This window comes from Oculina patagonica, chromosome 3 (genome assembly GCF_052425735.1).
Source record: "Oculina patagonica isolate OP01 chromosome 3, crgOcupat, whole genome shotgun sequence".
Lineage (NCBI taxonomy): Eukaryota > Metazoa > Cnidaria > Anthozoa > Scleractinia > Oculinidae > Oculina > Oculina patagonica.
The window spans coordinates 26,516,220-26,543,527 of record NC_135760.1 but is presented as its reverse complement, the minus strand read 5'-3'; the positions used below and the strand labels follow the sequence as shown (position 1 = coordinate 26,543,527).

General features: G+C 41.5%; 2 long non-coding RNA genes across 6 annotated transcripts in view; one reads left to right on the top strand and one right to left on the bottom strand.

Annotated features, from left to right (window-relative positions):
• LOC144647306 (uncharacterized) overlaps positions 1-20,912 on the bottom strand; it is a 29,359-nt gene extending 8,447 nt beyond the window's left edge. For 2 of the 5 annotated variants that reach the window (XR_013569559.1, XR_013569562.1), the window contains exons 1-3: positions 20,625-20,912; positions 19,750-19,812; positions 11,123-11,183 (exon numbers count right to left, since the gene is read on the bottom strand). This is a non-coding gene — a long non-coding RNA (uncharacterized LOC144647306). Of the gene's footprint in view, positions 1-10,392; positions 11,184-19,749; positions 19,813-20,624 lie in introns of those variants that run through there. The other 3 variants (XR_013569561.1, XR_013569563.1, XR_013569560.1) reach the window with 2 other exon arrangements.
• On the top strand, positions 16,663-19,056 carry LOC144647308 (uncharacterized). The gene is made up of 3 exons (XR_013569564.1): positions 16,663-16,757; positions 18,652-18,761; positions 18,862-19,056. It is a non-coding gene; the product is annotated as an uncharacterized LOC144647308 (long non-coding RNA).
• Positions 20,913-27,308: the final 6,396 nt, after the last annotated feature.

Genomic DNA, 27,308 nt, shown 5'->3' with positions numbered 1-27,308 from the left:
TTGCAGGTTGGGGCGCTGCTCTCTTTATATCTTGCAGGTTGGGGCGCTGCTCTTTTTATATCTTGCAGGTTGGGGCGCTGCTCTCTTTTTCTTGCGGTTGGGGCGCTGCTCTCTTTATATCTTGCAGGTTGGGGCGCTGCTCTCTTTATATCTTGCAGGTTGGGGCGCTGCTCTCTTTATATCTTGCAGGTTGGGGCGCTGCTCTCTTTATATCTTGCAGGTTGGGGCGCTGCTCTCTTTATATCTTGCAGGTTGGGGCGCTGCTCTTTTTATATCTTGCAGGTTGGGGCGCTGCTCTCTTTATATCTTGCAGGTTGGGGCGCTGCTCTCTTTATATCTTGCAGGTTGGGGCGCTGCTCTTTTTATATCTTGCAGGTTGGGGCGCTGCTCTCTTTATATCTTGCAGGTTGGGGCGCTGTTCTTTTTATATCTTGCAGGTTGGGGCGCTGCTCTTTTTATATCTTGCAGGTTGGGGCGCTGCTCTCTTTATATCTTGCAGGTTGGGGCGCTGCTCTCTTTATATCTTGCAGGTTGGGGCGCTGCTCTTTTTATATCTTGCAGGTTGGGGCGCTGCTCTTTTTATATCTTGCAGGTTGGGGCGCTGCTCTTTTTATATCTTGCAGGTTGGGGCGCTGCTCTCTTTATATCTTGCAGGTTGGGGCGCTGCTCTCTTTATATCTTGCAGGTTGGGGCGCTGCTCTCTTTATATCTTGCAGGTTGGGGCGCTGCTCTCTTTATATCTTGCAGGTTGGGGCGCTGCTCTCTTTATATCTTGCAGGTTGGGGCGCTGCTCTCTTTATATCTTGCAGGTTGGGGCGCTGCTCTTTTTATATCTTGCAGGTTGGGGCGCTGCTCTCTTTATATCTTGCAGGTTGGGGCGCTGCTCTTTTTATATCTTGCAGGTTGGGGCGCTGCTCTCTTTATATCTTGCAGGTTGGGGCGCTGCTCTCTTTATATCTTGCAGGTTGGGGCGCTGCTCTCTTTATATCTTGCAGGTTGGGGCGCTGCTCTTTTTATATCTTGCAGGTTGGGGCGCTGCTCTTTTTATATCTTGCAGGTTGGGGCGCTGCTCTTTTTATATCTTGCAGGTTGGGGCGCTGCTCTCTTTATATCTTGCAGGTTGGGGCGCTGCTCTCTTTATATCTTGCAGGTTGGGGCGCTGCTCTCTTTATATCTTGCAGGTTGGGGCGCTGCTCTCTTTATATCTTGCAGGTTGGGGCGCTGCTCTCTTTATATCTTGCAGGTTGGGGCGCTGCTCTCTTTATATCTTGCAGGTTGGGGCGCTGCTCTCTTTATATCTTGCAGGTTGGGGCGCTGCTCTCTTTATATCTTGCAGGTTGGGGCGCTGCTCTCTTTATATCTTGCAGGTTGGGGCGCTGCTCTCTTTATATCTTGCAGGTTGGGGCGCTGCTCTCTTTATATCTTGCAGGTTGGGGCGCTGTCTTTTTATATCTTGCAGGTTGGGGCGCTGCTCTCTTTATATCTTGCAGTTGGGGCGCGTTCTCTTTTATATCTTGCAGGTTGGGGCGCTGCTCTCTTTATTCTTGCAGGTTGGGGCGCTGCTCTCTTTATATCTTGCAGGTTGGGGCGCTGCTCTCTTTATATCTTGCAGGTTGGGGCGCTGCTCTCTTTATATCTTGCAGGTTGGGGCGCTGCTCTTTTTATATCTTGCAGGTTGGGGCGCTGCTCTCTTTATATCTTGCAGGTTGGGGCGCTGCTCTCTTTATATCTTGCAGGTTGGGGCGCTGCTCTCTTTATATCTTGCAGGTTGGGGCGCTGCTCTTTTTATATCTTGCAGGTTGGGGCGCTGCTCTCTTTATATCTTGCAGGTTGGGGCGCTGCTCTCTTTATATCTTGCAGGTTGGGGCGCTGCTCTCTTTATATCTTGCAGGTTGGGGCGCTGCTCTCTTTATATCTTGCAGGTTGGGGCGCTGCTCTCTTTATATCTTGCAGGTTGGGGCGCTGCTCTCTTTATATCTTGCAGGTTGGGGCGCTGCTCTCTTTATATCTTCAGGTTGGGGCGCTGCTCTCTTTATATCTTGCAGGTTGGGGCGCTGCTCTCTTTATTCTTGCAGTTGGGGCGCTGCTCTCTTTATATCTTGCGGTGGGGCGCTGCTCTCTTTATATCTTGCAGGTTGGGGCGCTGTTCTTTTTCTTCAGGTTGGGGCGCTGCTCTCTTTATATCTTGCAGGTTGGGGCGCTGCTCTCTTTATATCTTGCAGGTTGGGGCGCTGCTCTCTTTATATCTTGCAGGTTGGGGCGCTGCTCTTTTTATATCTTGCAGGTTGGGGCGCTGCTCTCTTTATATCTTGCAGGTTGGGGCGCTGCTCTCTTTATATCTTGCAGGTTGGGGCGCTGCTTCTTCTTTATATCTTGCAGGTTGGGGCGCTGCTCTCTTTATATCTTGCAGGTTGGGGCGCTGCTCTCTTTATATCTTGCAGGTTGGGGCGCTGCTCTCTTTATATCTTGCAGGTTGGGGCGCTGCTCTTTTTATATCTTGCAGGTTGGGGCGCTGCTCTCTTTATATCTTGCAGGTTGGGGCGCTGTTTTTTTCTTGCAGTTGGGGCGTGTCTTTTTTCAGTTGGGGCGTGTCTTTTTTAGGTGGGGGTGGGGGGGGGGGTGGGGGGGGGGTGGGGGTGGGGGCGTGTTCTTTGGGGGGCGTGGTGGGGGGCTCGGTTGGGGCGGTGGGGGGTTGGGGGTTTTGGGGGTTGGGGGTGGGGGGGGGGGGGGGGGGTCTTCTTGCGGGGGGGGTGGGCGTGCCTTGGGGGGGGGGGGGGCGGGGTGGGGGTTGGGGGGGTGTGGGGGGGTGGGGGGGGGGGGGGCGTGTTTTGAGGGGGGGTTTTCTTGGGGGGCGGTTTTTGGGGGGCGTGTTTTGGGGGGGGTTGGGGGGTTTGGTTGGGGCGGGGGGGGGGTTGGGGGGCGGTTCTTGCGGGGGGGGTTGGGGGGGGGGGGGGCGCTGCTCTCTTTTTTGGGGGGGCGTGTCTTTTGGTTGGGGCGCTGTTTGGGGGGGGGTTTTTTCTTGCAGGTTGGGGGTTTTTTTGGGGGGCGTGTCTCTTTTTCTTGAGGTGGGGCGCTGCTCTCTTTATTCTTCAGGTGGGGCGCGCTCTTTTATATCTTGCAGGTGGGGCGCTGCTCTCTTTATATCTTGCAGGTTGGGGCGCTGCTCTCTTTATATCTTGCAGGTTGGGGCGCTGCTCTCTTTATATCTTGCAGGTTGGGGCGCTGCTCTCTTTATATCTTGCAGGTTGGGGCGCTGCTCTCTTTATATCTTGCAGGTTGGGGCGCTGCTCTCTTTATATCTTGCAGGTTGGGGCGCTGCTCTTTTTATATCTTGCAGGTTGGGGCGCTGCTCTCTTTATATCTTGCAGGTTGGGGCGCTGTTCTTTTTATATCTTGCAGGTTGGGGCGCTGCTCTTTTTATATCTTGCAGGTTGGGGCGCTGCTCTCTTTATATCTTGCAGGTTGGGGCGCTGTTCTTTTTTTCTTCGGTTGGGGCGCTTTCTTTTTTTCTTGCGGTTGGGGCGCTGTCTTTTATATCTTGCAGGTTGGGGCGCTGCTCTTTTCGGTTGGGGCGCTCTCTTGGTGGGGCGCTGCTCTCTTTCTTGGGGCCTTCTTTTTTTCTTGCAGGTTGGGGCGCTGCTCTCTTTTCTTCTGGGGCGCTCTCTCTTTTTCTTCGGTGGGGCGCTTTTATCTTGCGGTTGGGGGCTGCTCTCTTTTTCTTGCAGGTTGGGGCGCTGCTCTCTTTATATCTTGCAGGTTGGGGCGCTGCTCTCTTTATATCTTGCAGGTTGGGGCGCTGTTCTTTTTATATCTTGCAGGTTGGGGCGCTGCTCTCTTTATATCTTGCAGGTTGGGGCGCTGCCTTTTTATATCTTGCAGGTTGGGGCGCTGCTCTCTTTATATCTTGCAGGTTGGGGCGCTGCTCTCTTTATATCTTGCAGGTTGGGGCGCTGCTCTCTTTATATCTTGCAGGTTGGGGCGCTGCTCTCTTTATATCTTGCAGGTTGGGGCGCTGCTCTCTTTATATCTTGCAGGTTGGGGCGCTGCTCTCTTTATATCTTGCAGGTTGGGGCGCTGCTCTTTTTATATCTTGCAGGTTGGGGCGCTGCTCTCTTTATATCTTGCAGGTTGGGGCGCTGCTCTCTTTTTCTTGCAGGTTGGGGCGCTTCTTTTTTCTTGCGGGGGGCGCTGCTCTCTTTCCGTTGGGGCGTGCCTTTATTCTTGCGGTTGGGCGCTTCTCTTTTTTTCTTGCAGGTTGGGGCGCTCTCTCTTTTTCTTGCGGTTGGGGCGCTGTTCTTTTTATATCTTGCAGGTTGGGGCGCTGCTCTTTTTATTCTTGCGGTTGGGGCGCTGCTCTCTTTATATCTTGCGGTTGGGGCGCTGCTCTCTTTATATCTTGCAGGTTGGGGCGCTGCTCTCTTTTTCTTGCAGGTTGGGGCGCTGCTCTCTTTATATCTTGCAGGTTGGGGCGCTGCTCTCTTTATATCTTGCAGGTTGGGGCGCTGCTCTCTTTATATCTTGCAGGTTGGGGCGCTGCTCTCTTTATATCTTGCAGGTTGGGGCGCTGCTCTCTTTATATCTTGCAGGTTGGGGCGCTGCTCTTTTTATATCTTGCAGGTTGGGGCGCTGCTCTCTTTATATCTTGCAGGTTGGGGCGCTGTTCTTTTTATATCTTGCAGGTTGGGGCGCTGCTCTTTTTATATCTTGCAGGTTGGGGCGCTGCTCTCTTTATATCTTGCAGGTTGGGGCGCTGTTCTTTTTTTCTTGCAGGTTGGGGCGCTTGTCTTTTTTATCTTGCGTTGGGGCGCTGTTCTTTTTTTCTTGCGGTTGGGGCGCTGCTCTCTTTTTCTTGCAGGTTGGGGCGCTGCTCTCTTTTTCTTGCAGGTTGGGGCGCTGCTCTCTTTTTCTTGCGGTTGGGGGCTGCTCTCTTTTTCTTGCAGGTTGGGGCGCTGCTCTCTTTTTCTTGCGGTTGGGGCGCTGCTCTCTTTTTCTTGCGGTTGGGGCGCGTTCTTTTTTTCTTGCAGGTTGGGGCGCTGCTCTCTTTTTCTCGGTTGGGGCGCTGCTCTTTTTTTCTTGCGGTTGGGGCGCTGCTCTCTTTTTCTTGCGTTGGGGCGCTGCTCTCTTCTTGCGGTTGGGGCGCTGCTCTCTTTTTCTTGCGGTTGGGGCGCTGCTCTCTTTTCTTGCGGTTGGGGCGCTGCTCTCTTTTTCTTGCGGTTGGGGCGCTGCTCTCTTTTTCTTGCAGGTTGGGGCGCTGCTCTCTTTATATCTTGCAGGTTGGGGCGCTGCTCTTTTTATATCTTGCAGGTTGGGGCGCTGCTCTCTTTATATCTTGCAGGTTGGGGCGCTGTTCTTTTTATATCTTGCAGGTTGGGGCGCTGCTCTTTTTATATCTTGCAGGTTGGGGCGCTGCTCTCTTTATATCTTGCAGGTTGGGGCGCTGTTCTTTTTATATCTTGCAGGTTGGGGCGCTGCTCTTTTTATATCTTGCAGGTTGGGGCGCTGCTCTCTTTATATCTTGCAGGTTGGGGCGCTGCTCTCTTTATATCTTGCAGGTTGGGGCGCTGCTCTTTTTATATCTTGCAGGTTGGGGCGCTGCTCTCTTTATATCTTGCAGGTTGGGGCGCTGTTCTTTTTATATCTTGCAGGTTGGGGCGCTGCTCTTTTTATATCTTGCAGGTTGGGGCGCTGCTCTCTTTATATCTTGCAGGTTGGGGCGCTGTTCTTTTTATATCTTGCAGGTTGGGGCGCTGCTCTTTTTATATCTTGCAGGTTGGGGCGCTGCTCTCTTTATATCTTGCAGGTTGGGGCGCTGCTCTTTTTATATCTTGCAGGTTGGGGCGCTGCTCTCTTTATATCTTGCAGGTTGGGGCGCTGCTCTCTTTATATCTTGCAGGTTGGGGCGCTGCTCTCTTTATATCTTGCAGGTTGGGGCGCTGTTCTTTTTATATCTTGCAGGTTGGGGCGCTGCTCTCTTTATATCTTGCAGGTTGGGGCGCTGCTCTCTTTATATCTTGCAGGTTGGGGCGCTGCTCTCTTTTATCTTGCAGGTTGGGGGCTGCTCTCTTTATATCTTGCGGTTGGGGCGCTGCTCTCTTTATTCTTGCAGGTTGGGGCGCTGCTCTCTTTATATCTTGCAGGTTGGGGCGCTGTTCTTTTTATATCTTGCAGGTTGGGGCGCTGCTCTCTTTATATCTTGCAGGTTGGGGCGCTGCTCTCTTTATATCTTGCGGTTGGGGCGCTGCTCTCTTTATATCTTGCAGGTTGGGGCGCTGCTCTTTTTATATCTTGCAGGTTGGGGCGCTGCTCTCTTTATATCTTGCAGGTTGGGGCGCTGCTCTCTTTATATCTTGCAGGTTGGGGCGCTGCTCTCTTTATATCTTGCAGGTTGGGGCGCTGCTCTCTTTCTTTTTATATCTTGCAGGTTGGGGCGCTGCTCTCTTTATATCTTGCAGGTTGGGGCGCTGCTCTTTTTATATCTTGCAGGTTGGGGCGCTGCTCTCTTTCTTTTTATATCTTGCAGGTTGGGGCGCTGCTCTCTTTATATCTTGCAGGTTGGGGCGCTGCTCTCTTTATATCTTGCAGGTTGGGGTGCTGCTCTCTTTCTTTTTATATCTTGCAGGTTGGGGCGCTGCTCTTTTTATATCTTGCAGGTTGGGGCGCTGCTCTTATTATATCTTGCACTGAGCGCCGCTCTCTTTCTTCTTATATCTTGCAGGTTGGTGCGCTTCTTCGAATGCACGGTATCAAATGCTTTAGATAAGTCCATAGAAACAAGACCAATCACTTTGTGATTGTCAAGTTCCTTTTTCCATTCCTGCGTTAAACTGTGTAGGGCAGTACTTTAAATACTTTCGAAGTGAGGCCTTATTCTTGCATTGACTAATGTCTCAAAAACTTTTGAGGGATGGCAAGATGGTGAGAGGCCTATAATTAGTTTTATCCAATTCCCATGGAAAAATAAAACATTCAAAGGCACATTATTGAACGCTTATTTAAAGAAGAAAAACTATCAATGACCCATTCACGCAAGAAAACATTGAAAGGCAAATTAAGTGAAATTGTGACATTTATTAAAAAATATTTTTTCCCCCTTTTATCACTTTTTTTTTGTTTCTACACCTCCAAAAAACCCAAAAAAAAAAAAAAAAAAAAAAAAAAAAATTAAATAATCTAAAAAGGTTCAAAGGTAATACACTAACCAGAAAAATATTTTTGTGGTGAAAACTGAATAGCGCTACGACACCTGAGAGCACGAACCATCAATGACGCAACTCATGTGGAAAAATAAAACATTCGAACACAAATGAAATGAGATTGCATTACTTCATTGGACACTTATTTAGAACAAAATGCAAAGGTCGGCACTTCATTGAATTACCAAATTACCACGAGGTTGCTCGAAGAGCCTTTGATTTATATCTTACAGGACTGTGCAGCTACTATCTGTCTTTTTTTATATCTTTCAGGTCTGTGCGCTGCTATCTCTTTTTCCATATCTTTAAGGTCTGTGCTCTAATAACTCTCTTTTTGAGTTATTTTTCAAAAATAGCTCTTAGTCGGCGTGATGGGCCATGTAGTCAGTCAGTGGCTCAGTCAGCGAACTATGTCAGTGTGTTTGTCACACCAATCAGATTTCAAATTGTAGTTTATAAGGGGGAAGCAATCTGACACAGATGTAGTGAGGGATTTCGTTCAAAGATTTTAGATTTGTCGGAAGTGGAATTGGCGAGTTGTGAATTAACCCTGGATTAAAAACGTGTTTTTCGTAACGCTAACCTGCTTACAACGCACACGCCATCGGCAAAAGGCCCAACACAAACTTGTTATTCGTCTTATTCGAGTCTTTGTTAGAGGCTAGCTTTCCTGACCGTGGTAAAAATTACATATTTATTAGCATTTGAACACAGCAGATTTTGGGTACATTTACAAAGAGTCGAAGAAATGGGAAGGACTCTTCTTTAGATTCCTAAATATTACTGGAGACTCTGTGGCGTTAAATGACTGCAAACCGCAATTCATTTAATTACTAGTCTCTTGAGCGTCTTGCTCAATTGTGTTTCATATTATATTTTCGTGGTCTATAACATCTTGAAGGACATCTTTTCTTTTGCTTCCAGTCCCGCCTCGAAGGATACCTTATATTTCGTGGTCACTCATGTCTCGTTAATTATACTTTCGTGGCCTTTCGTGTCTCAAAAGACATTTTTTTTTTTAGTCCAGTCACGCCTCGAAGGATACTTTCTTTTTCGTGGTACATGGCGTCTTGGAGGTTATCATTTTTGCTGTCAGTCACGCATCAGAGGAAACCATTTTCCGTGGCCAATCGTGTCTCGTATAATATTTTCGTGGTCTTTCATGTCTCAAAGTACACCTTTTTTTGTATCCAGTCATGCCTCGAAGGATACCTTCTTTTTCATGGTACATTGCATCTCAGAGGTTATCTTTTTGGCTGTCAGTCACGCCTTAATGGGATTCCTTTTTTTTCGTGGTCAATCGTGTCTCATATTATATTTTTGTGGTCTATAGCTTCTCGAAGGACATATCTTTTTTGCGTCCAGTCACGCCTCGAAGGATACCTTCTCTTTTGTGGTATGTCGCATCCCGGAGGTTATGTTTTTAGTGCTCAATCAACCATCCAAGGAAACCTTTTTTCGAGGTCAATCGTGTCTCGTATTATATTTTTGTGGCCTTTCGCGTCTTGAAAGACATCTTTTTGGCTGTGAGTCACGCCTCAAAGGATACTTTTTTCGTGGTCAATCGTGTCTTGTATAATTATATATTTGTGATCTATAGTGTCTCGAAGGACATCTTTTCTTTTGCTTGCAGTCATGCCTCGAAAGGATACCTTCCTTTTCGTGTTATATTGCATCTCGGAGGTTATATTTTTGGCTGTGAGTCACACCTCGAAGGAATCCTTTTTCCGTGGTCAATCATGTCGTATTATAAAAATTATTTTGGTGGCCTTTCGTGTCTTGAAGGACATCTTTTTTTGCATCCAGTCATGCCTCAAAGAATACCTTTTTTCGTGGTCAATCGTGACTCGAATAATATTTTCGTGGCCTTTCGCATCTTGAAAGACATCTTTTTTTTGCGTCCAGTCGCACCTTGAAGGATACCTTCTTTTTTGTGAAACATCGCATCTGATTTCGTGGTCATTGTGTCTCATATTATATTTTCGTGGCCTTTCATGTCTTGAAGGACATCTTTTTTTGCATCCAGTCACGCGGCCAGTCGTTTTCGCGGCCAGTCATGTCACAAAGTATGTGGTGTGGTCCATCGCTTCTTGAAGGATGCTTTTTTTGACTGCCAATCACACCTAGAATGATACCTTCTTTTTCGTGGTACATCGCGTCTCGTATTATATTTTCATGGTCTATTGCGTCACAAAGGATATTTTTGTTCCTTGATGCCCACAAAGGATCACATCTGGAAGCTGCTTATGCGGGGGGAGTTGGAAATGGTAGGCTACTACTTTAATGCACATGGTGCTTTTACAAAGCACCACGTGCATTGTAGGATACTGGTGGACACCACATGCATCTACAGGGGCTTTAAGAAGCAATGATGATTATGATCATAAGTCATCAATCTTGAAGGATTTTTTTTACCTCCCAAAGACCAACCCCTAACGTCCTCGTTCGTGGGAGGTGGGCAACAGCAGAGTTGGGGACTGCCTGTCAGAGTGAACAAGTGCATCTAGTGGGGGTGTTAGGGAAGATCGATGTGAAGGCTTGGCAGGCACCCTGAACAAGCTGGCTAATAGGGGCAATGGCAATTCTGCAGGGGGCTAGTTACCCTCTCAGACTCAAATTTTTGAAACAAGAAGAATTTTGTGGGTCACATGAGAAAAGAACCATTCTACGAATTGTAGAATCATTGTTCTCTTGCGAACAAATAATTATCGTTATCTTTTAGGATAACAATCAAATTCTTTATATAGAAAAGTACAACATTACCGAAAACATGTACTTAGCCATTGTGAAAAGATAATCGCATAATAAAACAGCTGTTGCAAAAGCTGTTTAAAAGTATGATGAAGGTATGGTAGAGAAAGTTAGCAAGGAAGCTGAAAACCTGGTCCAACAAATCGATTGCAAACCTATGTCTGCTGACTTGCCAATAGTGGAGCAATATAAAGAAGAGGAGAAAAAGAGAAAGCAGAAATGAAAGCGTGCTTACCAAGGGATCGGTTGAAATGGGAAATTTAATAGAATTGAGAAGAATTTGAATGGCAGGGTAAGAAGGTTCAAGCTGTGAATGAACAAATAAACAAACCATGCCAGGAAATCAAAACTGAAGTGAGGTAAGGATGGCTCAAAATAATTCCCGAAAGGTCTCCAGACACGATGTCCGGCCAAAAAAAATAATTCATTTTAGCTTGGTCATACCTCGTTTCTGCTTGGACAAAATCGCAACATGTAATTTCCCAATAATTATTAAATATATGTAAATTTATATATAACACTCCTACCTTAAGAAATAACATAATTTCTCTTACTGGCCTTAAGTAAGTTATTTTTGTACTCTATTTTTTGCAAAGAAAGTTTTGTAGTCGCCAAATGAAATAATTTGGTTGCAAATGCGACCATATCGGTCGCAATTTTGAGCCCTGAATTAAATATACAAGAAGTCAAAGATTGAATTAATCTTTATTTTGATAGTTCATTTAAATTGAACTTTTATATTCTGGGTTTTGGAACTAAATTTATTTAATCGTTTGTTTCTGTGCAGGAGGAAACATCCATCTCAGAGCGGACAACTCAGGGAAAATATTTAAAATTTGGGACAGTAATACGCAAATTGTAAACTTCCGTTTAATTCGATCGGTTCTTATAGTTCATTTTTTGGTTGGAAGTTTCGCAATACAGTGAGATGTATGCACTAACAGAAAGTAGACAGTTTATTTCAATATTGTTTTATTATTGACTTGTGGCCGGACAACATGTCTGGCAAGGCGAATATTTGACTGGTCAAGTTCCCAATCAGTCCGAACATTATCCATTGACTGGCTGTTATTTCTATCGAGCCCTGATTATCCTTACTTCTATTTCAGGTGGTCAATGATTGGATAACATGAGAAGTTGTGAAAATGAAATAACTGTGATTCACAGTGGAAACTCACTGAACAACTTGAGGATTTAGACTTTGCTGATGATCTGTGCTCAATATCTGCAACCCACAACCTAATGCAAAAGGAAAACAGAAAAACTCAATGCAAATACTGGAAAATTGTGAATGATGTGCTCAACTGACATCTCTATGGTTTCCAAGACGGTCAGAAGTCCTTGCAAAATTTGGAGCTGAGAATAACGAGTCTCGAAAACTCTCAAGCGACTGCAAGCCGAGACATCGAAAACTTAAAGACGAGCACGAACGCCGCCGCTAAGAAGCATCTTGAGTTTACAGAGAGCCTTAAAAACCAGCAGAAAGAAACCAAACAGGCCTTTGCAAATCTACAGAAGGAAAATGAAGCTTTTCAAGCCAAGCTTACCGAGCTGGAGGATAAAAATTTGTATTTAGAGGCTTATTCAAGACGCGAAAATCTGAAATTTGAGAATATTGTAGAAGAATATGACGGCCGCGAGGAAACAGAATCAGTCCTTCGCGATTTCCTCGAAACAGAACTTGGCTTGGAAGATGCAAGCACTGTTGAGATACAGCGAGTGCACCGCCTGGGAAAGAAGAACGACGACAAGCCCAGACCGATCATAGCACGGTTTTTGAGATACAAGGACTGTGAGCGAATACTCTCTCGAGGCAATCGCTTAAGAGGAAGCGACTTCAAGATGTACCAAGACCTTCCTTACGAGATAGTCGCCAGAAGGAGGAAGCAAATGGATACTTTTAAGAAGGCAAGAAAGAACAATATCCCGGCTTCTTTCAGCAAGGCGCAACCAGATAAACTGTTTATCCGAGGAAAATTCTGGCCATCTGGTAAGATTCTGGAACTGTAAAACTGAAATGCTAATGACTATTTGTTGATGCTTTTTTGTCTTGCATTGAGCAACTCTACTAAATCGCAGAAAGTAACAGCTAAATTTATTTCTACTTGCAATCGCCATCCCCGCCATCTAGGATTTGTTCTTTACTATTTTCTTTTTCTTACTTATTTAAAAACAGAAGGCGACCGTCTTTTTGCCATCCCTTAGTAGTTTTCATAACACCATTCGGACTATTCTATTTGCATGTTCCCAACCAAAAAATTGTTTTACTCGTTTGTAAGTGTTTGTTTGCTTATTCTTTTGGTCCTTTGTTTATTTAAATTCTATACATTTTATCTTGCCAAACATGTAACACCAACGTACGGTCATCTCATTGTGGGGGTAGCAAGGCGTGAAGGAATTTCCATGAAAAACATCCTAAATGAATCAATATGGCTTTGACAATAGCTTCTTTGAATGTCAGGGGGCTTAGAGATAATGTGAAACGAAGGGAGGTGTTTAATTGGCTACGAACAAAAAACTTTTCAATTTATATGCTACAAGAAGTTCATTGTACCGAAAACACTAATTCTATGTGGTCTGCTGAATGGGGGTACCAAACCATTTTTAGCACCTATGAGAGCAATAAAGCAGGAGTATGCATCCTTTTTAATAATAACTTTAATTTACAAATTCAAAAACAATACATCGACCCTTTAGGGCGCTTCATTGTTTGCGATATAAAAGCAAAGAAAAAAAATTTAACGTTGGCTAACATCTACGCCCCGAACGACGATAACCCAGCGTTCTTTTCTGATTTTTTCGACCATCTTGCTGACTTCAAAAGCGAGGAAATTGTTATAGGAGGAGACTTTAACCTCGTCCTAGATCTAGAAAAGGACAAAATCGGTGGTCTTCCAAAAACGCACCAAAACAGTGTAAAAATTATTCACGAATTTTCTGAGAATCTTGATTTAGTGGACGCATGGCGGTTATTGCACCCCGAAACCAATAGATACACTTGGAGACAACGGCACCCTAAAGTTCAATGCAGGTTGGACTTTTTCTTGGTAAGCCAAAGTATTGCTAACTCGACAACTCACGCCGAAATATCTCCCGGATATAAATCAGATCACTCTATGATAACTTTAAAGATATCAATACATTCAAACCCTAGGGGACCGGGTTTCTGGAAGCTTAATACATCCTTTTTGACTGAAACGACTTATGTAAATCAAATAAAAGCAACTATTAAAGAAACACTTGACGAATATAGTGAAGATAACTCGGTCAGGCCTACACTTCTCTGGGAAATGGTTAAATTAAAAGTGCGTGAAAAATCTCTTTTATATGCCAAGACTAAAAAGAAACAAACAAAGGAACGGGAAATTGACCTAGAACAATCAATTGCCAAATTAGAGGAGGAAGCCGACAAAAGAAATTTAGATGACGTTCAAACTTCACACATCGAGGAAGAAATTGATAAACAAAAGCGTGAACTTGAGAAAATAATTGAAGAGCGCACTAAAGGTGCAATATTGAGATCAAAAACGAAGTGGTATAACGAAGGAGAGAAGAATACTAAATACTTTTTAAATTTAGAAAAACGACACTATAAACAAAGTGCAATAAGCCAAATCAAAATAAGCGAAAACCAATTCGTTACTTCAAACGAAGAAATTGGAAATGAGTGTGTATCTTTCTTTAAGAGTCTTTATGAATCCAGATGTATGGCAGATGAATTGCTTGATACATCTGTCTTCTTTGACGGTGAAAACGATACAATCCTTACAGATCATGAAAGGGAAGCGTGCGAAGGTCCAGTTACCAAAAAAGAGTGCCTAGATGCTCTTAAAACCATGGAATCAGAGAAAACCCCCGGTACGGATGGCTTGCCAGCCGAGTTTTACAAAATTTTTTGGAATGACATATCCACCACTCTTATCAATGCATTAAACTTTGCCTACGATACAGGTCAACTCTCAATCACCCAGAGAAGGGGAATTATTAAACTTATCCCAAAAAAGGACGCAGAGCCCTATCTAATCAAGAACTGGAGACCACTAACTCTACTAAATTGCGACTATAAACTAGCGGCTAAGGCAATTGCTAATCGTATAAAAAAGTACCTCCCGAACGTAATTAACAACGATCAGACAGGCTTTATTAAAGGCAGATTCATTGGTGAAAACATCCGACTAATCGACAGTATCATTCGCTATGCAAAAGAAAAAAATATGCCAGGATTATTACTGTTTCTTGACTTTGAAAAAGCTTTTGATACAGTTGAATGGCCTTTCATCAGGAAAACTCTAGAATATTTCGGTTTCGGCACTGGTATGATAAAATGGTTAAACCTTTTTTACCAATCTTCTGAAAGCTGTGTTTTAAACAATGGCTGGGCGAGTGATTTTTTTTCAAATTCAAAGAGGCGTTCGGCAGGGGTGTCCCCTTTCGCCTTATCTGTTCGTTTTATCAGCTGAAGTGTTAGCCAAAGCAATTCGCAAAAATAGAAATATTAAAGGAATCCTAGTAAAAAATAAAGAAATTAAGTTAAGTCAATACGCGGACGACACAACTTTAGTTCTAAATGGGTCAAGAGAATCTTTACTAAATTGTCTTCAAACTCTGGATGATTTCTACAAAGTCTCCGGTTTGAAACTAAACGACAAAAAAACGGAAGCTCTATGGATCGGATCAAAATGTGGTAGCTCTGAAATATTACTTCCTGGAAGAAACTTTAAGTGGCCAAAAAACAAAGTAAAAGCTCTTGGTGTTTGGCTTTCAATTGACGCGAAAGAAACTGCGGCTTTGAACTACAATGAAAAATTAGAAAAGGTAAGGACTGTCTTAAGCTGCTGGAAATATCGCAGACTCACACTAATGGGCAAAATAACAGTCCTGAAGAGTCTTGTCGCCTCTCAACTCGTTTATGTATTATCGCCTTTACCTTCAAATGAGAAAGTCATCAAAGAAGTAAACAAACTTTTCTTTTCATTCCTTTGGAATGGAAAACCAGATAGAATCAAACGAAATGTTATCATTAATGACTACCCAAGCGGAGGCCTCAGAATGATCGATATTGAAAGTTTTAGCAAATCCCTGAAAGCCTCGTGGGTTAAAAAATATTTAGATGAAGAAAATCATGGTAAATGGAAACTTTTTTTTGATGTGGAGTTAGACAAAAATGGAGGTCCAATAGTCCTTAAGGGCAATCTCAACACGAAAGACATAAAGAAATTTCAAATTAAGGATACTTTTATCAAAGAAGTACTGACAATCTGGTCGGATGTTAATTTTGAAGATGAAATTAAATCTGAGAATCAGTTCCTTAACCAAAACTTATGGCACAATTCAGTGATCAGAATTGATGACCGTCCTGTCTTTTACTCTGAATGTTATCATAAAGGTATCACAAAGGTGAAACATTTGAAAGATGGCTCAAATAATTTCTTATCCTATTTTGAACTACAAACAAAATTCAGTCTTAAAATTTGTCCTCTCAGATACTATGGACTCATATCGGCCCTTAAACTGCTCTGGGACGCACACAAAAACAACCTTATTATGACAGACTCCGAATACGAAACCTTTTCGGAAACGTTAATAAAATCGCAACGAACAAGCCCACCAGTGTATCAGAAACTGATATCCAAAAAATCTACGCTTTCTTCCCAATCTCAACGGAAATGGTTTGAAGACTGTAATACAGAAGAAACAAAATGCATTAAATGGAGCGATGCCTATCAATTAGCCTTTAAATGCACCAAAAGCACAAAACTTATTGAGTTCCAATTCAAACTTTTGCATAGGCGAATATCAACTAATGAATTCTTAACAAAAATTGGAGTACAAGATGACCCAAACTGCTCTTTCTGCAAAGAAGAACCAGAAAAATTAAAGCATCTCTTCTGGTCGTGCTCCAAGGTGACCTCCTTTTGGAACTCCTTAACCGAACTGCTAAAATTATCTAAAATATTTCCAGAACACTACACAGTAAACATCTCTGTCGCCTTAGGATTGATACCGGACTGCTCAAAGAATCATCGCCAAATTAATTTCTGCTTTCTACTGGCCAGACACTTTATTTGGATTTGTAAAAATAAAACAAGACCTCCTAAAATAGAAAGTTTTCTACTTTATCTTAAATCGATTTATGTCGTTGAACAAAGAACAGATGACACAACCAACAAAAAGTGGGATTTGCTGGAAAGCCTTTTAAAGAAGAAATAAAATAAATGAATAAAAACTAATCTCTTTATCTTCACCCTCCCTAGTCGAATATACACAATATATTAGGCTCTAAGGTCCTCTGAACAGGTAATTCCTTCAACGCCCTTCAAGCCCCTCTCAATGACTGACAGAAACAGTTAAAATTTTTGAAAAAATGTCGGTAAGATAAAAATGGCGCAATTTGATTTAGTTTTTATAAGTTACCATTTTTATTTTCATTATCTTTAATAAGCCAAAAGTAGTTGTAGTTTTTTTGCAAATGTATTAAAAGAGATAAATTGTATTGCGCTGTTATAAGTATAAATATTAAATTTTAAGAAATTGAGTATTGTATTGTAAGTAGTGTGTTGTAAACAATGTAATTGTCATGTAGGTAGTGTAAGCAGTGTATTGTACTGTAAGTAGAGTAAGCTTTGTATAGTAATGCGTAAAGCCTTGTATAGTAAGTAATTAGTAGCGAACATGTCACTTTGTAAGAACGTTCTGTGTGTGTTTTGCAAGACGGTGACAACAGTGTGGTAAGGCAGGCCATGCACAGGGAAAGAGGAAAGTGGAATGGCCAATAAACAACTGGAAGCTGCTCATGCTGGGGAGTTGGAAATGGTAGGCTACTACTTTAATGCACATGGTGCTTTCGCAAAGCACCATGTACAATGAAGGATACTGGTGGACACCACATGCATCTACCGGGGCTTTAAGAAGCAATGATGATTATGATCATAAGTCATCAATCGTGCAGGATTTTTTTACCTCCCAAAGACCAACCCCTAATGTCCTCGTTCGTGGGAGGTGGGCAACAGTGGAACAGGGGACTGCCTGTCAGAGTGAACAAGTGTAGCTTATGGGCCTTATGAGCCGCTGCTAGGGAAGATGTGAAGGCTTGGCAGGTACCCTGAACAAGCTGGCAAATAGGGGCAATGGCAATTCTGAAAGGGGCTAGTTACCCTCTTAGACTCAAATGAATATGGTGATCTTTAAGTGTACAATCAAATACATTCAATAGAAAAGTAAAACACTACCGAAAACATGTACTTAGCCAGAACTCATACAAAAGATTATTGTGATGGCCTTGAAAATGCTGCATGCTTGGGAAATAATTTATTTTATCTCTGTTGATTAAAAGTGTGTACACGTACCTATATTATTTAACTTCACTGAAACATTCATTAAGTTGTTCCCTGACATTGATACTATTTATTGTTCAATTTCTGACATGCTTTGCTTTCTTCCTTTATTGTTCCTCGCGAAGCATATTAAAGTCGACATTTCATATAAACACGTTTCTGGAAGCTGATTAATTTAAGAAAAGAATTGTTATTTTAAAAGAAGAGTGTTAGTGTGACTATTGATGTTTCATTTCTGAATCTGAAAAGGACAATTTACAGTGTATTCTGTACATACATAAAGAGCCAAATTTCTTCTACTCAGTGAAGGACTTGACTGGTTTACAAGACGTCAACTTAATTTTTATTTAAGCTTTTACCCTAGTGAACTTTATTGCTATTTTTTTGTAAACTGTTTATATCTGTAATGTTTACTGATACGTTCATAGAGTCTTGTGCAAACCCAAATTGTTGCCAAATGTCCCAGCACACTTTAAATGGAAACACCCCCTTTTTCGGTACTGTTAAGCCATGGAGCTTGTAGATTGAAGTGCACAGAGAACTGATTTAAACAAGCAGCTGTTAAGCTAGTCACAATTTTCCAAACACCAAGCAGTCTCTAGTCTGGGTTGACCTTATGTTTGGTCTACAGTTCTTAAGGTGTTCCAAGGCGAGGGAGTTTGGCAGAATATCATCAGAAAACAGTATCCTCAGGCTGGCTTTTGGACATTAACGCATACGTCAGACTTTAGAAAAGCTTGTTATTGTATGTTGGGAGCTTAAAAAATTTAGCAGATGAAGGTTTTAGTATGGGACATATAAATCTATTTTTTGTAAGAAATTTGTGGTCTCATTGATCAGTCTAATGTAATTAAGATTTTCAAGAATAATTTTCTTTGGAAACAGCTGCTACTGCATTTCAAAGTTAATTGCATTATAGCTTTTAATAAGTACGGCATTCACTACCTTTCACTCCAGGTTAAGATTTTGTTACGTTTTTCTCCCTTTATTTCCTAATTATGCCTATGTAGGTAAAGTCTGCGTCCGAGCCAAGTGGCCCATACAGCCGGAGTTATCCCAGTTTCCTTAGCATTAAGCGACTGAGAGTATTGCTACTCCCCCTTGGATGGGATGCCAGTCCATCACAGGGACTACCCCCCAGCAGTAAATATGCCGGTTCCCATTTATACACCTGGGTGGAGAGAGGCACTGTGAGAGTAAAGTGTCTTTCCCAAGAACACAACGCAACGCCCCGGCAAGGACTCGAACCCGGGTCGTTCGACTTGGGGTCGAGTGCGCTAACCATTAGGCCACTGCGCCTCCCATTATGCCTATGTACTGGCTATATATTGTCCTAACTTGGTGAGTTACTTGGTACTTTTAATTTTTTGCAGCTTTGATCACTGCAACTCCTAACTCCAGTCTAGTCGACATGAATCCCAACTAGGATTACCAGATTGCTGTATGAACCATCATGGCAAGGCAAACATGATGCAGCAAAGATGTGAGTTTTGGATTTATTTCATGCACTTTTAAACTTTTGGAAAAGCTTGTACATCCTCTAATTAAGTAAAACACTTATTTTCATGTATTTTTTTTTTCAGCAGTGAAGCAATGGACCAACAGAGTTACTATAGCTGGCAAGTGAGAGTCAGGGGCGTGACCACATATTCGATTCACATGCTCCTCAAAGCTTCTTACAAAGATCCTGAGCAGTCTTAGTGTTCTCAATAAGCCTTACAACATGCATGAAGTCAGTCAGCCAACCACCTTCTCAAAGCCCCTGACTGTATAACAGCAGATATACGAAAATCACGAAAATTAAGTCCCGCGAAATTAAGTAACAATAAGGTAAACAGTCGTGATTTCCGAAGTATTTCCCCCCCCTTTTTTTTTTCTAGAGGAATAGGTTTTGCTTTCTGGTGACAGCATTGGCACAAGAACTGTCTAGAGTGAAAAAACAAGAAATTTCCAAAGAAATAGGATACAGTACATTGACATATTATCGGGCAGCACCACAAATTTAACTAAGGAACTTTTTTCCACTTCATTTTGTTTCAAATACACAGCTGTAAGAACAGATTTTAGGAAGCTTAATAAGTGAGGAGATTTGCCTATTCATACGGGTATGCTGTGACTGCACAAACATAGGATGGTAAGCCTGTGGTTTAAAGATTTTTCAAACTGTTTTTATTGCGTATAGTTAGTATCGCCTGTATGTTTTCCACACATGAATTGAGAGGTCAATAAAATCATCTTTAAATGGAAAGTCTTGAGATTGCTTGTTGTTGAGATCACTTCGTGTGCATATACACTGTACTAAAGCAATATTTTTTTCTTTGAAATTGAGGTGAATAGCAGTAGAATATTTACCTTGCCCTTTTGTGGCTCAGAAAATTATAATTATTCTAAGTTACTATTCACCACAATTTCAAAGAACAACTGTTAATATTTGCAGGGTAATATAGAATTAAAAGTGTACATGTACTTACTTCCATGCATGGTTCTTGACTACCATAAAAGCCTGTTCTAGATTCACCAATTTGGGTTGCACGCTGAAAATAAAATAAAAGGACTATAAGTTAGGTTAAATGGGAAGGGAAAAGAGAGTAAGTCAGAATAATTTAAAACCTCCTAGCTTTTCAGTCCCTTCTTCGAGTCTTCCATCCTCATTTCCACGTTGTTTTTTATTTAAATGATTTGAACCTTCAGAGTCGGTGTTTACAACAACATGTGGTATATTAAAAAAATACCAAGCTATAAATTTGATAATTCACTACTCCCACATATAGCTATATAGGTATGTGCCCCTGTGAAGGGTATGGTTTTCAAGCAGTCTAGTTGGGATAGGGTATAAAAAAGTTTGGGTCTACAAATTAAAGGGTATCATTTGCTGGTAAACTGATTGGTGGTATGACAAATTCCCCCCCCCTAGTCCAGATTTAGAATCAAAACTGGGAAGAGAAAGAGACTTTCATAAATGTAAATAAAATTATCATGGCATCGTTGTTGACGGATGGTTTTCCAATAAAACATTGATAGTGAAACAGTTCATCTACTAGAGGGTTGCAAAATATGCTACTAATATACAGAGTTCCCCCCCCCCCCGGGGGGGTTGAAGAAATGTGTTCTCGTGAATATTTTGTTTTCTGTCGGCTTCATTCGTCGCAGTTCGTGCATACTCTCTAGATACATTTAAATAAATACATATAAATGATTGCAAGGGTCCTGCGCGACCCTTAACTTAGCACAATGAACAAACTAAATAAGCCTGATGGCAGGATTTGCCCAATAAAAACTATTTTAGAGGAGACTATTCAGTTAATAAACAATAAATCTGTTGAAACATAAGCGATATTTTCATTACCGAAGGCGCAAAAAGTCCGTTTGAAATTTGTCCATAAATCAGTGAAGGGCGACATCAAAGGAGCTCCGAACTGCACTCGACGAGCAACTCATTGCTTGGAGGCAACACTGCGCTTTTTCTGCTTTTCTCGACCGTTGATTCTTCTGTTAAATCTTTCCTTGCAAATTTAAACCTCTATAATGTGCGATGGTAAGAACAGAAGATTATCGTCGACGTCTTGAAAATTTTGAAGTTGGACCACATCATCCGCCATCTTTGTTGACTGCAAGCTGCGACAAAAAATTCCTTTCTACTACCCCGCCAGACACCGATAGAAGACAAAAGGCAAGCTGTCAGTACCGTATTTACTCGAATAAGCGCCGCGGCGCTTATTAAAATTTTCGCGCCTCAAGTGCGGCGCTTATTCGAGGGCGGCGCTTATTTGAGGGCGGCGCTTATTTAAAATTTGGACGCTTCAAAGAATCTTATCTTTTACAGTTATTGAAAAGCGTCTCTTGATCGTCAGTATTTGTCTCTTGCTGAGACACAAGTGGCGCGAGCTGTCGTGGCAAAGTTTGCGGTCTTCATAACATCTACAGAACTACGTATTGTGAGAGTGTTGAATAGAAAAACTAATGAAAGAGCGATAAGAGCGAACTGCAAAACATCGCTTTTGATACAAAGAAATGTTACAGCTTGTTTTAGAGTTGCTTTGTAGTGCCGTTTTAAGTTAAACGAGATTCTTCAAATAAGCGCCGCATCGCGACTGCGGCGCTTATTCGGGGGCGGCGCTTATTAACTTTTTTGTCCCAAATGCGGCGCTTATTCGAGGGCGGCGGTTATTCGGGGGCGGCGCTTATTCGAGTAAATACGGTATTCTTGTTTTCATGTTACGTCATAAAATTCTGAAATCAAACTCACTCCAGGCCTGCTAAATTTTCGTCGTCATTAGGCGAAAGATAAACTAAAAATATATATTTTTGCAAATGTCCAGATTGATAGTGTCATTCGTTTTTAAAACAGAGCATTTTGAATATTTCAGTTCTCCGTCGTATGTGACATCAAGCTGAGTGCCGTGACAAAGCTGTTTTGTTTGAAAAAAGGCCTTTCCTTTCCATTTTGTGCAGAATGAACATTTCAGATGTAATAAGTGGTGTTTATGTGAAAGTGTATTAGCTCTTAAGCCAAGGATGGCCGCTGTTGTAAACAGAATTGAGTTCCAGATGGTTTCTCTGACATCACGGCGGCCATTACTGTGTCCCTCGCCGAGGACACAGTTATGGATAATTTTTTTAAAATTCCTCTGTGAGTACTAGCAAAGTACACGTTTTTAGCGATAATTTATTTTTTAAACACAAGAATTGATCTGTTTTTATTTTACAGAACGAATTTGATCGCTACACCCAAAATATGAGAAAAAAAAAATTGATAGGTCACCAAACCCCCCGGGGGGGGGGGCACCCGGTATATTTTTGGGTGGGGGTGTGCCGCTGGGAATTTAAAGCCCTTACCCTATACCAGACCATGTTCAGCTGATTTTTGCAACCCTATACTAGACTAGACACTGAAAATCCCTACCCTATCCCAGACTTGCATTTTGTTAGAACTGTATCATTATCAGTGTTTTAATGGAAAACTATCTGTGAACAACGATGCCGCGATGATTTTATTTACGTTTAGGAAAGCCTCTTTCTCTTCCGAGTTTCTGGACTATATTCGTCATACCGTCGATCGGTTTCCTGGCAAATGCTACCCTTTTCTAGACCAAAACTCTCTGATTTCTATACCCTATCCCAGACTAAAGTGCTTGAAAACCATACCCTTCACAGCGGCACATACCTATATAGCTCATGTATGGGAGTGCCCCCCCCGGGCACCAGACTCGTTTACGCCAAAGCGACAATTTACTTCTCTCGCGGACTAAGCCGCATAGAAAAAAGCCGCCATTTTGTTTATGTGCGCGTGCTAACTACGCGTAAAATTCCGCGCAATAAGGATGCGCAATGCAATACAGGGCAATGACCTTAAAAAGATAAAAAAACCTGTCTAAGGAAGGAAGGAAAGAATTATGACTTTATCTGGAGGGGGGGGGGTTACGTTTTTCAAACAAGAACTGGGAAGAGGGATATAATTTTTACCTCAATATTTTTTTTTTGGGGGGGGGGTTCAGTTTTGAAACACTACACTTTTTTGAAAACCACCGCCCATCGGTCTCTCAACTTACGTGAACACGAACAACATGTCTCTGTCTTGGTTAAGAACTCAGTCAAGTTTAATTCCAAAGCTATCATCCTGTTTTCTACATTGTTGACAGGTAACTGTATTAACAAATTTCGAAGGGACAAGAGCGTTATCGGTTAAGTTAAACTTAGCAGCTCAGCTTCAAAATAAAGTCCTAGATCTCCTAGATGTCAACCTTCGCGTCTGGCTGCCCTTAGCCAATCACAAGCCAAAATTGCTGTTTTCCCGCGAACTTTATTTCAACTACCATAAGTCTTTGCGTGTTTACGTCATAATGCAAATGGTCTATTGAATAGAAGTGTTAATAAGAAAACAGATAGTCCTAAGGCTTTCCACAAGTTGCTCGGCAACTTTTTGGCAACTTTTCATGATTCGAGCAACTTTTTCCTCTTCGAGCAACTTTTTTTCCTCTCGAGCAACTTGTTGCATTTTGAGCAATTTCCAGACCGAAGATCTCCGAAGATCATCCGAGTGTTGCTCAAAGGCAATACGAACGTTTCCGAAGATTTACGAAGTTTGCCGAAGACTTTCGAGTAACATCTGAAGACATTTCAACTTTCGGCTCATTTTGCATTAAAACATAACAAAACTCGTCAGCAAACATGACGTCATTGATATCTTCACGATTTTTCTCAATTAAAGAAATCCTTGTTATTTAACAATTTTTCCCCTTAATATGTTATTTAGATACTTCTTTTGCTGGAAAATTGCATAAAAATGCTTAGAAATCTTACCCTTAAAGGGAAATTAACATATATTTGGAGAAATTCTCTTGATTAGAAGCAGCGTTTTGGATTTTTGGAGCAACTTTCGAGCAACTTTTGTCATCAGAAGCAACTTTTTTGGATTTTTGGAGCAACTTTTAAGCAACTTTTTGAGAAATTACGGGCAACTTTTTTGGAAAACTCGAGCAACTTGTGGAAAGCCCTAGATAGCCCACCTCTTTGTCTGCAACATTTGAAGCTGACCCCCCCTTCAGAACATCCTAGATTTTTCATGACCTCCCCCCCCCCTCAATTCTTGCCAGCCCACCCCCTGGCATAAAAAATGAATGTTCCCTTGTACCCTCTTGTTAATCGGGCGTGGCCGATTTATAGTTTACCCTTTGGTCGTCCTAGACGATAGTCTCCTGTCGGCTAAAAATGACGGGGATAGCCTGGGTCAATCGTTTTCATTTCAGTTTTGACAGTAAATCGTTGTAGGAACACTGGGTCGACTTTTGGGCTAATCTACAATCTGGTTCTCTTCTTTGCTTCGGCGGGAGGACAGAGAAAAAAAGCTTAAGGGGTAAAGTACTAATAATCACCATTGTGAAACTGTAGTTGCTTTGACAAGTTAAATTGAAGCTATTTTTGTAAATAAAAGGGGTAACGTCATTCATGTCACGCAATGTTTTTGTGGGAAACTTTGAAACTAGACGCTTTGCTGGTTTCTACAAATAGCAGTGTGATCTGGCGGTACATTTTTTTGAGGCGGACTCCACTTTAAAACTAATTTTTATATATTAAGCAAGAAGTATGCGATTTTCATTTCCGCACAGTTGTGCGTCAAAGTCACCTGTCACAGAGTAGAATGTTTGCACAACTTGGTTTGGATATATTTTAGATTTGACTAGTGACGTTAGTAAGACACTTCTCGATACGTCAGCAAAACATTGGCAATGTATAGTATTGGTGTGAACTTGAATGGAATTTTTTACGAGATCAGTAAAGCTATCGAATGAAAAGATGACTTGAAAATGAAAACTTCGAATAATTATAATTAAATACCAATTGAATTTTAGATGAGAAATTCCGGAAGTGACATCTGTACGTGTTCAAAATAGGAATTTTTGTACAACTTAAAGTTCCGAAAAAAAAAGACCACATGTTTTGCAAAAATCATAGACAAACATGATCAGGAAAACAAAACAGGCCAATGGGTTTTATTCACGAAAATACAACTTTCTTAAGAAAGGGTTTGGAAACAAGAAAATGGAATCGAATTACATTTCACACGAAATTTGCATACATTTGAACTTGCAAAAAAGAAGTATCTCTGCCGAGACATAATAGCGAGACCTTACATTAATAATTATTGTATTCTGATCTGATTGTTATTTTTTATGCACCACTTTCAAATAGTTAATATTAACTATTTGAAAGTGGTTCTCATCGATGAAAACAAAACGGTTCTTCATTCACTGCTTGGAGTATTCGCTTAATCAAATTACATTCTGCACGAAATATTTTGTATCCATTTGTCTCGAAACTTTGAGGAAATTGAAATCTTTGTGGACAGTACTGCATAAAAGCAGTTCATAGAATTAAATAAAAAGATAAGAACCATATTGTTAAAGGATTTTCAAAGACTGCCAGTAAACGGCTGTATCTTGTCTGTCTAACGATTTTGCTACGGTTTCGAACGACGAGCTAATTATTCAACGTGGTATCATGGTAGCGGGCAGAAGTCGGTTCGTTCTGAATTTTTCAATACGGTATACAAGTTACAGGTCAATATACAGACCCTCTGTACAGTAAAAAACGTTTTGGGAACAAACCATTGTGACATGATTGTGAACTTATTTTCTATGTTGATCAGTAAAAATCCTTAGTACGACATGGGGTTTGTTATCAAGGTGGGGGTGAAAGGCTAAGAAGATGGAAAGGGAGGGAGAATTAAAATCCCTGCTTGGTTATATCACGCAACCTTTGACTTCTGTTGTTTTCTCACAAGAACAAAACTTAAGGTGGGGTTCTACCTGAATTTGAATGGAACTTTAAGAGATTTAAAGAAGGGATTGAAGAAAAGAATGGAAACACCTCCAAACAGTTGACCCTCTCGCAAGAGCACTCCGGGTTGTCAGGACTGTTTGGTGTCCGTCCACCAATTTTTAACTTCAAATTCAAATTTTAAAATCACATTAAATCTCCAATATTTCTTATTTGTCTTAATTTTACTAATCCTTTGAGAAAAACTATCGCCTCCCAGAAATCCCCCAAAATCGTCCAAAAATTAACAAAATACTGCAAAACAAATATGTATGGGATAAGTAAAGCTTTTTTGGATTCCTTGAAACGCGGCTGAAATGGTTTTCAGTATTTTCCAGCCCTTATACTTTGGGTCAGAACTGCTATTCTTCACCAGTTGCTATTACAGTAATGGTATGAAACAAATACCTAATCATTGGTCAATAAGTTGTGATCATTTTCTTGACAATAGTAGTTACCTGATTAGGAGTTGTATACTATTCCATTAAAGTGTAAGGGCTGGAAAATACTGAAATGCGTCAGCCACCTAAAGCGTTTGAATAATTGAGAAAAGGCTGCACTTTGCTAAGTGTTACAAGTTTATATTTTCTAGACGTCTAGTTCAATCGTTTATTTGTATTGTGCGAAATATATTTTTATAAATTGAGACCATTATGTCATTAGGTACATGTAATAATGCAATCTTGAAAACATTCCAGATTTTCATTATTAAATTGAAACACGAAAAATTCAAATTTGGGAAAACAAGCCTGTCAACATGACGTTGCCATGGTGATTTCAAGTTACTGGCACAATAACTAATCCTAGCAAATTATTGCGAGATAAATTTTAGATAAACGCGCAAAATTTGGCAGCGTTTGGTTGAATCTTGAAAAAGTTATAAGCGTCCAAGTCAGCGCGGGCCTCAAAAGCCCCCCCCCCCCCCCGGCCTGAATAGGTTTAAGTGACTGTTTTTCCAGTGATTTTTACTGTACTGTACCCTGCCTTTCAACTCAAAACAGATAGCTAATTATTAAGCGCTCGATTTTAAGCTTCTCAAGCTTCTCAAGCTTCTTGTTAAGACATATTTATACTTTCTAAGGGCCTGTTTACATGATTCTGGAATGACTTTCATTCCGGAACGAATTCATTCCATCTCCATGCATTTCTTTAATTTGTATCTGGTTACATGATACCGAGACGAAAGTCAAGTCATTCCGGAATGAGTTCATCCCGGTTTTCATTCCGGAATGAAAGTTTCGTTCTGAAATGACATTTCATTCTGGTATCAAAGCTAGTGCTTTGTAACTGCTCGGGTGTAGTTTGCTGTGTTTTCGCTGCGATGACTTCTTGTTGAGTTAGACCAAGACGAAAGTTTTATTATCTCTTTGTTAGACTTGATTTCCGCCCGTATGTAAGACTCTTGTGTTTGAACTTTCAAATGGCCTTATCACGGTTTTCGACGCCATCTTGCTGAGTAGGCAAAGCGGGTAGAAATTACAGTGTTTGTATAGAAATCCAACGGCAAATATATTTTACAAAAACTGTATTCTGGACAACTTTTGATTTGCAAAGTTATGATACCAGGCAAAGTTTTTATTTGCAAAATTTGAAGGATGTAGCTGGGCTAGAAAGCGTTCAGTTACGTTTTTAATTTTCCATACATTTGTCTGTAATTTTTCCCGCGAACCGCGCCAGTTTGCGGAAAGAGGAAGAATCCTTATTAATTACACAG